Source organism: Syzygium oleosum, unplaced genomic scaffold, assembly GCF_021117445.2.
Source record: "Syzygium oleosum isolate NSW1041296 unplaced genomic scaffold, Sole_v2.1 Sole_v2.14, whole genome shotgun sequence".
In the NCBI taxonomy this organism is placed as follows: domain Eukaryota; kingdom Viridiplantae; phylum Streptophyta; class Magnoliopsida; order Myrtales; family Myrtaceae; genus Syzygium; species Syzygium oleosum.
The window spans coordinates 7052478-7065136 of record NW_026607498.1 but is presented as its reverse complement, the minus strand read 5'-3'; the positions used below and the strand labels follow the sequence as shown (position 1 = coordinate 7065136).

General features: G+C 39.5%; 1 protein-coding gene and 1 pseudogene across 2 annotated transcripts in view; both read left to right on the top strand.

The window, feature by feature from the left end:
• Positions 1–3807: 3807 nt before the first annotated feature.
• Positions 3808–7756, top strand: LOC130139970 (metal tolerance protein 1-like; annotated as a pseudogene).
• LOC130139969 (metal tolerance protein 1-like) overlaps positions 3828–12659 on the top strand; it is a 34720-nt gene continuing 25888 nt past the window's right edge. For both annotated transcript variants that reach the window (XM_056318043.1, XM_056318042.1), the window contains exon 1: positions 3828–3942. The gene's annotated coding sequence lies outside the window, so the exon portion shown is untranslated. The remainder of the gene's footprint in view (positions 3943–12659) is intronic.

The window sequence follows — 12659 nt, the reverse complement described above, 5'->3', positions numbered from 1 at the left end:
GATAGGCGAGACTACAGTGCTGCTCAAGCTTTGTTGGAGATGATGTTGTTGTTTACACAATGATTGGAATACATTGATTATGCCATATATTAGTTGAAATCTTAACTGGTGGTCCAAAATTTGCAAGAAGGAAAAGCAACCAAATAGCGGGATGTTCCTTCGCTCTGGAATCACCCAACGTTGCTTAGTTTAATAATGCTCCCAAATTCACTTTTGGTAAGCCAAAATACATCCTGTAAACAGAGGTGCACATCGTGTTCTCTCTGTACGTGCGTGCGTGTAACTAATCTCTTCATTGTACATGATCAATCATACATGAATTGCTGAGCTTTCCTATCTACTGATGAGCTGGGCAATGTACTAGCCTGCTTGAGCGTACAATTGGCAGGATTCGGCGTTCTTGCAAAGCTCAACAAGGGAGAAGTTGTGAGCATGATATGCCGCTCGAATGCCGGAAAAGCCTGCCTCCGCTGCTAGAGAGTCTTGAACTCTCTCCGGGTCCTCTCTTTTCCCCCTCGAAACATGATGATGATCCCTGCGCTTTGTACGCGTCGAGTTCAGGATCGCACGAGAGCAATGCCATTAGATCACGTGCCATTTTATACTAGACCGCTTACCCTCTCAACACGGTGATTATTAGGGGTGAGCATCCTGGAATTGGGTCGGATTCTGGTCCGGTTCCAGTATTTAGAGGGTAGGTTCTGGATTTGAAAAGTTGGGAACCAGTTCCGATAAGATAGGTTTCAAGTTTTAGATCTGGAATCTACCCACTCTAGAACCTCTTACCTCAAATTTGTGCACCTTTCTTACTCGTCCAGCAGACCTCCACTTTTTGGACAATGCTTATTTGTCTTACAATACCGAAAGTCGCAATTGCTTCCCCAAATGAATGGTGCGTTCTGCAGCTTCTGGCCACATCCAATATGTCTCTAACTTGGTGAATGCGGGCACGTCAGGCAAACTTTTTGCGGACATGCATTGTTTGATCTCCACCTCCTTCAAAGAATTGAAATCTTTCATATTGTCGACGGCTTTCAACATTTCACAACATAACGTAGTTGAAGATGCTGTAGTTTTTGTTTTGTCTTTTATAGATTGTTACTTTTGGGGATTGTACTCCTGTTGTTACTTTACTTTTTTTTTGCTTGACTAAGGGATGGTTTCGACGCTACGCAATTGTTTTATATTTCTGTTTGTTTTTTACTATACTTCTCTCCATTTTGTTACTCTACTATATTGCTGTAATTGCTATTTGCCTAGATTGTAAACAAGGGGATATTTTACCAAAGTTTGTCCTACTAAGGAATTGAAAAAAATGAAAAAAAAAGAAATTGACTAGTTCTCGAGTAAACCTGGAACCGGACCAGAATGACAAGATCAGTAATAGAGTCAGTTCCATGGTTCCCCATTTTGGAATCGCTCAGCCCTAGTGATTAACCCAATCCATCACGGATTGCATGCAACAATATGATATTCTCCACGCACTCAATAGACAGGAGGGAGTAATTACATAGGTTCATTCGCGACAAACTTAGGCCCGATTTCTCCTGGGAATGGCCCGAGCTGATTAAGGCCTAAAAAATAGAGATCCCACGCGGGATTTCTTTAGATTAAACTTAAGGGCCTCCGTTCAATAAGTGACGACGTTTGATTTGTAAAGCTGTTTTGTTTTGTTATTTTTTTTTGTTAACCGAAATTAGCACGTTCCGACAAATACCTCATAAAATTTTTTACGGAAACATATCATATAAATAACAAAAAATTAGTTCCGTCAAACTTTGCCCCTCGAGCATCAAAGAACTTAGATACATGTCAAGTTCCACTTTAACTCTACTCGTACCACCGCAACGACGGTCTCAAAACGAAAGATATTTCATGGAATCACTCTCTAAAAAAAAAAGTATTTTAGCCAAAAGCCAAAGCACATTGCTTGAATAATTATCCCTATAACCCATGAATGATTTTAAAAGTTGAAATAATAGTAATAAAAAATAAATATATTTTTTTGGGTGCATCATCATGTCCCAGGAGTGATTATCGTTTTGTTCCTCTCTTTTGTCGTTTAATGTTTAATTCGATTATGTTCTCCAGATGAACACGGCTAGTGTTCTCGTTTATAATTAATTCCAGCCGATTGGGATAGTCCTCCTAACTGTCAAATCGGACTAAGGTCCAATCATCCTTTAATCCATTGGTTTAATACTACGAAAAACTTCAAACTGGTACATTCGTAATAAATTTACCTCAAATTAATTTTTTGACCTCTAAAAACCCTAAATGTACACCTGTGACAAACTCCAAATTAATATATTTGCGACAAATTTACTTTCCATTAGTTTCCGTCAAATTGGATTAATACCACGAAAAATCACAAACTGGTAAACGGAGGGTAAAACCCTAAACTGGTACACCCGTCAACTGCCATATCATCCAACTCAGCAATTTGACAGTAAAATTTAACTTAAACTAACGGAGGGTAAAGATGTCACAGGTGTACCAGTTTGGGTAAAGTTATCATATATGTACGGGTTTGGGGTTTTTCGTGGTATTAACCCTAATTTATTCAATACCAAATATTGCTCGTGAATATCCCAAAACAAAAAATTAACCGATAATGTTGGGAAAATTGAAATTGGGAAAAAGAAAGCGAAAAAAAACCTTCTGTGTCGAGCTTTTTTAGTGCCCGACCCGACAAAAGCTGAATTCAAATATTGTGATAAATATATGTTTTCATCACGAATTGGCCTAATTAAAAACAAAAGCATTAACTTTAAGTCGAGTGACAATTCTGGTCCTAACTTTTGTTTGTCTTATAAAAAATCACAAACTTTCACTTAAATCTCAAATCTGATCTCCCTTGACTTATAACCATTGATTATCCAACTTGACTATTCCACTTTAGCAATAAATCCACGTGGCTTGCTGACTGGATTTAAAACACTATTCATTATCTTTTTCTTTGAGCTATAACTTGAAGACTAACGGTGAAACTGTTCATCTCCTTCACTTCACTAGCAAGTCAAAAAGATATCCGGATTGAATTTCTTTGGTCAGACTTCATAATTTGAAGTTGTAGACCAACGCTTGTCGACAAATGCCATGGACGAGATCCGCTAAGCTCACAATCATAACATTTTTTATCAAACAATGGTGATTTCGAACAGAAAGTCAATGGGGGGCCATCTTTGGGATAAGGGTGAAAATTGGTGATTTTTTATAAAACAAAAAAAGTTTGGGCCAGAATTATCACTTAATCTAAAGTTTGTGCTTTTTTACGAAACAAAAAAAAGTTTAGGTCAGAATTGTCACTCGACTTAAAATTTGTGCTTTTTTTTTTAATTAGCCCTTACGAATTAGACAAGCACCACTGACAAAACAAAAATCATAAGTACCTAGAAATCAATAGTGCCAGGAAATCAATAGAAAAACGTAATAATCTCATGTTGTAGGATTGCAACGACGATAAGATAATATAGAGTATATAAATATCGATTTATAGCGTTTCAGGGAATATTTGAATAAGCGGATTATCACTCAAAACTCGCTCACGACACTTTGAATATCGATGCTAAAATTCCGTTCGTTTTAGTGAAAAATGAAAGATTTGAAAACTTCATCCAAGAAACGATTGCCCGTCTGGTTTGAAAAAAAATGATTAGACGAAAAATATTTTCGCCGTCCATAAAAATCTTTGGATATAAATTGTTATCGAGAATGGAAGACTACTTATTTTAAAAATGGTTTTTTAAGTTATGCCTAACCTCCCCCTAAACGTCAGTATTAAGAGGGAGTAGCCCGCCTGAACTCTGTCAACCGGAACAGGGGGAGGCACGGAGACGAAGACGACGGAGGAAACGTAGTCGGAGCATCAGGTCTCCACTCCGAGAAGCTCCGGCGGTCGCACTAGTCTCCATCTCGGAAGCTCAATCCGGAGCAAAAAAGGTTTCTTTTGTTTTCCTCTCCCATTTGCCTTGGTTTCGTTTGTTTGTTTCGTTTTTTCAATTCTTTTCTTGGGTTCGGATTCGTGTTTTGATGCCGTCGCCGGCGGTCGACAGATGTCGAGTTCGGTTTGAGCTGATGGAGGGATTTGCTTGGAGGGGTTTGTTTTGTTTGTTTTGTTTTTCTTGCTTAATGCGGTTGTGTAGGAATTCGGGGGGGCGACTTTTGAGGGTTGACTTTGATGATGATCAGCTTTTCAAGATATGGGTTGGATGCAATATGCGAGCGAATTTTTGCTGATTAGGAGGAGCCAGAGAAGCTGCTGCTTCGATGGCGTTGACTCTGTTTGTAACTGTGTTGAGAATTAACGCTGCTGGGAACTTGGAAGGGTGTGGGACCTTTCTTGGCTTTGAAGAAGATTAAGAGAGCCCCGGGGGGAGTCCATTTTGCCTTGTGTTACAGAGGCCGGCCTAATGCTTGCAGGGTGTCACTGGGCCTCCTTTTTTTCTCTTTCGTTTTTTCTTTTTATAATGGAGGTTTCGTCGAGTAGTAACTCTATTTGGTTTGGGATTTGGCCGTCCTTAGCCTTTTGTGACCGAGATCTGTCATCTGCGCGGTGTTGGTGTTGGTAATATCCGTCATAACGTCGACTTGTATGGCAGATCTGCTTGGTCCTTACGACTTGTGTGTATCCTCTTTTTGGCTGACAATATCATTAGTTGATTTGACCAACCAGTTGCTGATATTTCTTCTTCTATATCTTTGGTTATGAGTTTTTTCTTCGGGTATTTGTCAGGATTATTAGGCCAGTCATCTGGGTAATTGGACTTGAGCTGTGACTCAACTTTGTTGCTCGATGCTGGTTTTAGATGTCCCTGGTCTTTAACGACCAACTAATTGATCGCTTCATCCTTTTTCATTGGGAAAAATTAGTACTGAACGTTACTTGTTAGCTCGTCGTTCTCTATTCAGCCTAAGGATTTTGCAGTTAGACTTTGGAGGTACAAAATGTTGGAAAAAAGAGGAACAGGGAGAAATATTTAGGCATGATGCATCGTGAAATAGCTTGAGGGTTTGTTATAGAATGTTTGGTGGGTCAAATCTCATGGATTGAAGTTGAAACCGTTTAAGGTAGATAGAAACCATGTGGATCATCTCATCTTGTAAGGTGAAATCATCTCTGGATGTTGACATGTTTTGAGGACTTTATAGTCTGTGATGCTGGATGCATTGGCAAAGGAACAGTTACACTCTAGAAAAGACCTTTTTAAGTATATAAGCTAGCGCTTCGAGTAGCTCTAGTATTTTGGAGGATTGTTGATGTCTACAAACTTTATAACGTAACGAAGGGCAGATTCGAACCTACAAAAGGAGTTTTTAAGTGGGTACACTGTATGTCTATGTTGTCGCTGTTAACATCCAACTTTTATAGCATGTCATATGGTCGTGGATGTGACATATATTGTTCAGTGACCACATGGATGATCTAAGTAGACTTCCATACTCATGTTGAGACAGATGATATTGCTGAAGAATGTCGAGAAATACTTTCTCCATATCGGGTCTGATAGTGCAGGGATTCTTCATTGCATGTAAACCCAAGTGAAGAAAGTGTTACTTCTCAGACCAAGTAAATAAATTATGTCTGACTTATTTGTTGTGTCCTTTTGTAATTCAAGCGAATACAAAATGTTGATGTTAGTCTAGTCCATCTACAATCAGTCCTAATATACAGCTAGCAACACATGGTGCCTCGCCATCCGTAGAAAAGCTTGCCCAAAATGAAATAGGCAAACTAGAAATCAAAGTTCTGACCAAAAAAGGAAAAAAAAAAAAAAACACTAGGAATCAAAGTAGACCGGGTATTTTTCATTTTGGGCAAGCATTTCAGCCTATAATGTGGCGCCATGTGTTGTTATGGGCTACGTGTGAGGATTAACTGCATCAACATTCTCAGTTCCTTAGAATGAAAAAAGACACAAAAACCAAGTAAAAAATACTAGTTAATTCTGGTTTGACAGGGGGTTATCATTTCTTGGGTTGGACAAGGCCCAAGAGTGCCAGTGTAAATTTGGGGAATGCAGTCGTCTCACTATATTTGGTAAACTTCGGTTTGGCATCTCCTTTTTCTTTTAGTGGAACCATCCAATTTTAGATGAGGAAATAAGATCGACCGTTAAAGATTTCCTGGTATAGGCTTACTCTTACTCTGGTATCCTTCAGTGTACCTTTAGCTGTGGGGCCATCGCTTACTTTGGGTATTCGACTCACTTGGTTGTTTCTTCTGCTATAGATGAGCACACACGATTCTGAACATGGTCACATCATCGAAGTGTGTGGAGATGTGTCGGCCATGGAAACGAGCCAGGTTGGTAGTAAGGTATGCGCAGAGGCACCTTGTGGTTTTTCAGACGCTAGAAATAGTTCGAAAGATGCAAGAGAGAGGTCAACCTCGATGAAGAAACTTTTGATTGTGGTTGTGCTTTGTGTGATCTTAATGAGCGTAGAAGTAGTTGGTGGTATTGAAGCCAACAGTCTTGCCATTCTCACGGATGCGGCGCATTTGCTGTCGGATGTTGCTTCATTTGCAATATCCTTGTTCTCTCTTTGGGCATCAGGTTGGGAGGCAACTCCACGCCAGTCCTATGGCTTCTTCCGAATTGAAATTCTTGGTGCACTTGTCTCCATCCAGATTATATGGCTACTTGCTGGGATTCTTGTGTATGAAGCAATAGATAGACTTATTAACGGTACCACCGAAGTTCATGGCTTTCTCATGTTCATTATTGCTGCATTGTTCTTCTCGTGAATATTGCCATGGCGCTCTTACTGGGTCATGATCACAGTCACGGTCACGGTCATGGTGACCACGGTCATGGACATAGTCATGGGCATGATGAAGATGATGCACATGGACATAGTGATCATGCTCATAGCCACGAGGATCATGGTGATTTGCATACTCATGGATTAACTATCAAGAAACATCACCGTCATCATCATGGAGAAGGTTCTAAAGGACATGCTGATCAGCATCACGGCCACGAAACAGATCAAACCGAGCCTCTTCTGCAGACTTGCTCGGAAGCCGAAGGTGACTCAGAACCTGGAACCAAACAGAAGCAGCAGCGTAATATTAACATACAAGGTGCTTATCTTCATGTACTAGGGGATTCGATTCAAAGTGTAGGTGTGATGATTGGCGGTGCGGTTATATGGATTAAGCCCGAGTGGAAGATTGTCGACTTGATCTGCACCCTGGTATTCTCAATAATCGTGCTTGGGACAACAATAAGGATGCTCCGTAACATTCTGGAGGTATTGATGGAGAATACGCCTAGAGAGATTGATGCGACAAGGCTCGAGAGGGGACTTTGCGAGATGGATGAAGTGATTGCGGTCCATGAATTACACGTCTAGGCTATAACGGTTGGAAAGGTGCTATTAGCCTGCCACGTCAAAATAAAGCGCGACGCCAACGCCGATATGGTCCTGGACAAGGTCGTAGACTACATCAGAAGAGAGTACAATATAAGTCACGTCACCATTCAAAGAGAAAGAGAGTAGATGTCGGAAGGTGACTGATTTAGTTTTGGTATTGTATAAGGATGGTAGGGTTTGGGTCACATTATAGCTCCAAATTTGGTTGGATGTTGCTGTTTTGTCCTTTTTCTCTTAGCTGGGCCTCTGAGGCTCTTCAGGATTATGATGTGATGTACTCACCTTGTGTCTAGTTTCTTTGACTATGATTTCTAGTTCGTTAAGTATTAAAGAGAGCTGCTCCAGTTGAGCTGGAATGGGTCTTTGAGCTTTCCAATCTTGGCATTATTGAATTTCGGTAGTCTGGTTTGTTTAAGATTCATTTTGGTAAAAAAGTTTCCCTGTGTTGATGTACTTTGGCCGCTGTGGGCAGTTTGAGTTATGGGCCTCTACTAATCCAGATATCTATGATTGGATGATTTGACTCTTGACTATTAATTTCAGAAAGTTCAAGAACTACTGATGACAACATTAGTAGGAAAACGAAATCCACTAATCCTTTTAAAATAATTTGCTCGAGCCCTGTGCACCTTTCTGCCATGCCGAAACTTACCTGTCTGATGTAATGGCTGTTCATGAGGAATTTGGGAGAGATACAGAAGCGCATACAAGTCGAGCGTTTTGGTAGGAATCATCTTGATAGGCGAGACTACAGTGCTGCTCAAGCTTTGTTGGAGATGATGTTGTTGTTTACACAATGGTTGGAATACATTGATTATGCCATATATTAGTTGAAATCTTAACTGGTGGTCCGAAATTTGCAAGAAGGAAAAGCAACCAAATAGCGGGATGTTCCTTCGCTCTGAAATCACCCAACGTTGCTTAGTTTAATAATGCTCCCAAATTCACTTTTGGTAAGCCAAAATACATCCTGTAAACAGAGGTGTACATCGTGTTCTCTGTGTACGTGCGTGCGTGTAACTAATCTCTTCATTGTACATGATCAATCATACATGAATTGCTGAGCTTTCCTATATCTACTGATGAGCTGGGCAATGTACTAGCCTGCTTGAGCATACAATTGGCAGGATTCGGCGTTCTTGCAAAGCTCAACCAGGGAGAAGTTGTGAGCACGATATGCCGCTCGAATGCCAGAATAGCCTGCCTCCGTTGCTAGAGTCTTGAACTCTCTCCGGGTCCTCTCTTTTCCCCCTCGAAACATGATGATGATCCCTGCGCTTTGTACGCGTCGAGTTCAGGATCGCACGAGAGCAATGCCATTAGATCACGTGTCATTTTATACTAGACCGCTTACCCTCTCAACACGGTGATTATTAGGGGGAAGCATCCTAGAACCGGGTCTGATTCTGGTCCGGTTCGAGTGTTTAGAGGGTAGGTTCTGGATTTGAAAAGTTGGGAACCAGTTCCGATAAAATAGGTTCCAGGTTTTAGGTCTGAAATCTACCCATTCTAGAAATGCTTACCTCAAATTTGTGCACCTTTCTTACTTGTCCATCGGACGTCCACTTTTTGGACAATGCTTATTTGCATTACAATACCGAAAGTCGCAATTGCTTCCCCGAATGAATGGTGTGTTTTGTAGCTTATGGCTATGTCCAATCTGTCTCTGACTTGGTGAATGCGGGCACACCGGGCAAACTTTTGCGGACATGCATTGTTTGATCTTCACCTCCTTCAAAGAATTGAAATCTTTTATATTGTCGACTGCTTTCAACATTTCACAACATATCGTAGTTGAAGACGATGTGGTTTTTGTTTTGTCTTTTATAGATTGTTGCTTTTGGGGATTGTATTCTTGTTGTTACTTTACTTTTGTTTTTGCTTGACTAAGGGATGGTTTCGACGCTATGCAATTTTTTTATATTTCTGTTTGTTTTTTACTATACTTCTCTCCATTTTGTTACTCTACTATATTGCTGTAGTTGTTATTTGTCTAGATTGTAAATACGGGGATATTTTACCAAAGTTTGTCCTACTAAGGAATTGAAAAAAATGAAAAAAAAAAGAAATTGACTAGTTCCCGAGTAAACCTAGAACCGGACCGGAACGACAAGATCGGTGATAGAGTCAGTTCCATGGTTCCCCACTTTGGAATCGCTCAGCCCTAGTGATTAACCCAATTCATCACGGATTGCATGCAAAAATATGATATTCTCCACGCACTCGATAGACAGGAGGGAGTAATTACATAGGTTCATTCGCGACAAACTTAGGCCCGATTTCTCCTGGGAATGGCCCGAGCTGGTTGAGGCCTCAAAAATAGAGATCCCACGCGAGATTTCTTTCGATTGAACTTAAGGGCCTCCGTTCAATAAGTGATGACGTTTGATTTGTAAAGCTGTTTTGTTTTGTTATTTTTTTTTGTTAACCGAAATTAGCACGTTCCAACAAATACCTCATAAAAACTTTTACGGAAACATATCATATGAATAACAAAAAATTAGTTCTGTCAAACTTTGCCCCTCGAGCATCAAAGAACTTAGATACATGTTAAGTTCCTCTTTAACTCTACTCATACTATCGCAACGACGGTCTGAAAACGAAAGATATTTCATGAAATCACTCTCTAAAAAAAAAGTATTTTAGCCAAAAGCCAAAGCGCATTGCTTGAATAATAATCCCTATAACCCATGATTGATTTTAAACGTTGAAATAATAGTAATAAAAAATAAATATATTTTTTTGGGTGCATCATCATGTCCCAGGAGTGATTATCGTTTTGTTCCTCTCTTTTGTCGTTTAATGTTTAATTCGATTATGTTATCCAGATGAACACGGCTAGTGTTCTCGTTTATAATTAATTCCAGCCGATTGGGATATTCCTCCTAACAGTCAAATCGGACTAAGGTCCAATCATCCTTTAATCCGTTGATTTAATACTACGAAAAACTTCAAACTAGTACATCCATGATAAATTTACCTAAAATTAATTTTTTGACCTCTAAAAACCCTAAATGTACACCTGTGACAAACTCCAAATTAATACATTTGCGACAAATTTACCTTCCATTAGTTTCCGTCAAATTTGATTAATACCACGAAAAATCACAAACTGGTAAACGGAGGGTAAAATCCTAAACTAGTACACCCGTCAACTGTCATGTCATCCAACTCAGCAATTTGACAGTAAAATTTAACGGAAACTAACGGAGGGTAAATATGTCACAAATGTACCAGTTTGGGTAAAGTTATCATATGTGTACGGGTTTGGGGTTTTTCGTAGTATTAACCCTAATTTATTCAATACCAAATATTGCTCATGAATATCCCAAAACAAAAAATTAACCGACAATGTTGGGAAAATTGAAATTGGGAAAAAGAAAGCGAAAAAAACCTTTAGTGTCGAGCTTTTTTAGTGCCCGACCCGACAAAAGCCGAATTCAAATATTGTGATAAATATATGTTTTCATCACGAATTGGCCTAATTAAAAAAAAAAAGCACTAACTTTAGGTCGAGTGACAATTCTGGCCCTAACTTTTGTTTGTCTCATAAAAAATCACAAACTTTCACTTAAATCCCAAATCTGACCTCCCTTGACTTATAACTATTGATTATCCAACTTGACTATTCCACTTTAGCAATAAATCCACGTGGCTTGCTGATTGGATTTAAAACACTATTCATTGTCTTTTTCTTTGAGCCATAACTTGAAGACTAACAGTGAAACTGTTCATCCCCTTCACTTCACCGGCAAGTCAAAAAGATCTTCGAATTGAATTTCTTTGGTCGGACTTCATAATTTGAAGTTGTAGACCAACGCCTGTCGACAAATACTATGGACGAGATCCGCCAAGCTCACAATCATAACATTTTTTCTCAAACAATGGTGATTTCGAACAGAAAGTAAACGGGATGCCATATTTGGGATTAGGGGTGTCAATGGGCCGGGTCGGGTTGGCTTCCACTACTACCCGACCCGACCTAAATCATAAGTGTTCGTGCTCTCTCTGACCCGAATCGCATAGTACCCGTACTAAAAATCCGGGTTGGGTCGGTTCGGGTCGGGTCGGGTTTCGGGTTTTTGGGTGGGTTTTTCAGAGGGTGCGTTTAGAAGCAAGTCTAGTAAGAACTTTTTTTTTGTAGAGTGGGTATTTATTAAGCCACTCGTCACTTTGAATACAACTAAATTGCATGTGCTGAAATCAACTTGTGTACAAGAGCTTTTTAACTTAAACCATAAGCTTCACCATCTTTAACACCTGAAAAGAGTATAGAATCCAATTGCACCGGAAGCAGCAGCAACATCCAACAATCTAGAAAAGGAGCTTAATTGCCATAACAAATAAATACCTTTTCCCCCCACAGAATTAAGCGACGAACTAAAAGACAAATGATTCGGAGTAGAGACTTACAAAGGCTCCTCATTGAAGTTAATAGAAAAACATACGAAACCTCCTCATTGAAGGACGACGAGGCGGAATCAACGCTGGCAACCATGGGGGAGACCAAAATGGCCTCGATTGAGGGGTTGTGGAAAGAGACGAATCGTTTCATGAAAGAGAGAGTGTATCGCGAATTAATACTTAGGGGTTTCAATTCAATTTTGGTAAACTAACATGTTTCGGTTCGGTTCGGTTCGTGTTATGACCCGAACCGAACCGAAACAAGTCACAATACCCATTTTATAAATGTATACCTGAACATAGTAAGACCCGAATCAAAAAATACCTTAAAATTTTGGACCGGTTTGGGTCGGTTCGTGTTTCGGTTCGAGTATGTTTGGTTTTGACACCCCTATTTGGGCTAAGGGTGAAAATTTGTGATTTTTTATAAAACAAAAAAAAGTTTGGGCCATAATTGTCACTTAATCTAAAGTTGGTGCTTTTTTACGGAACAAAAAAAAGTTTAGGTCAGAATTGTCACTCGACCTAAAGTTTGTGTTTTTTTTTTTGAATTGGCCATCAGGAATTAGACAAGCATCACTGACAAAACAAAAAGCATAAGTACCTAGAAATCAATAGTGCCTGTAAATCAATAGAAAAACGTAATAATCTCATGTTGTAGATTATAAGTAAATTCTCCACCTCTATCCGATCTCAACGTCTTTAGATTAAAGCCACTATGTTTCTCAACATAGACTTTAAATTCTTTAAATTTGCCAAAAGCTTCTGATTTTTCTCTTAAGAAATATACCCATGTTTTTCTGGTAAAATCATCGACAAAAATTAGCGTGTACCTTTTTTGTCCAACTGATTCCACCTCAACAGGGCCACATATA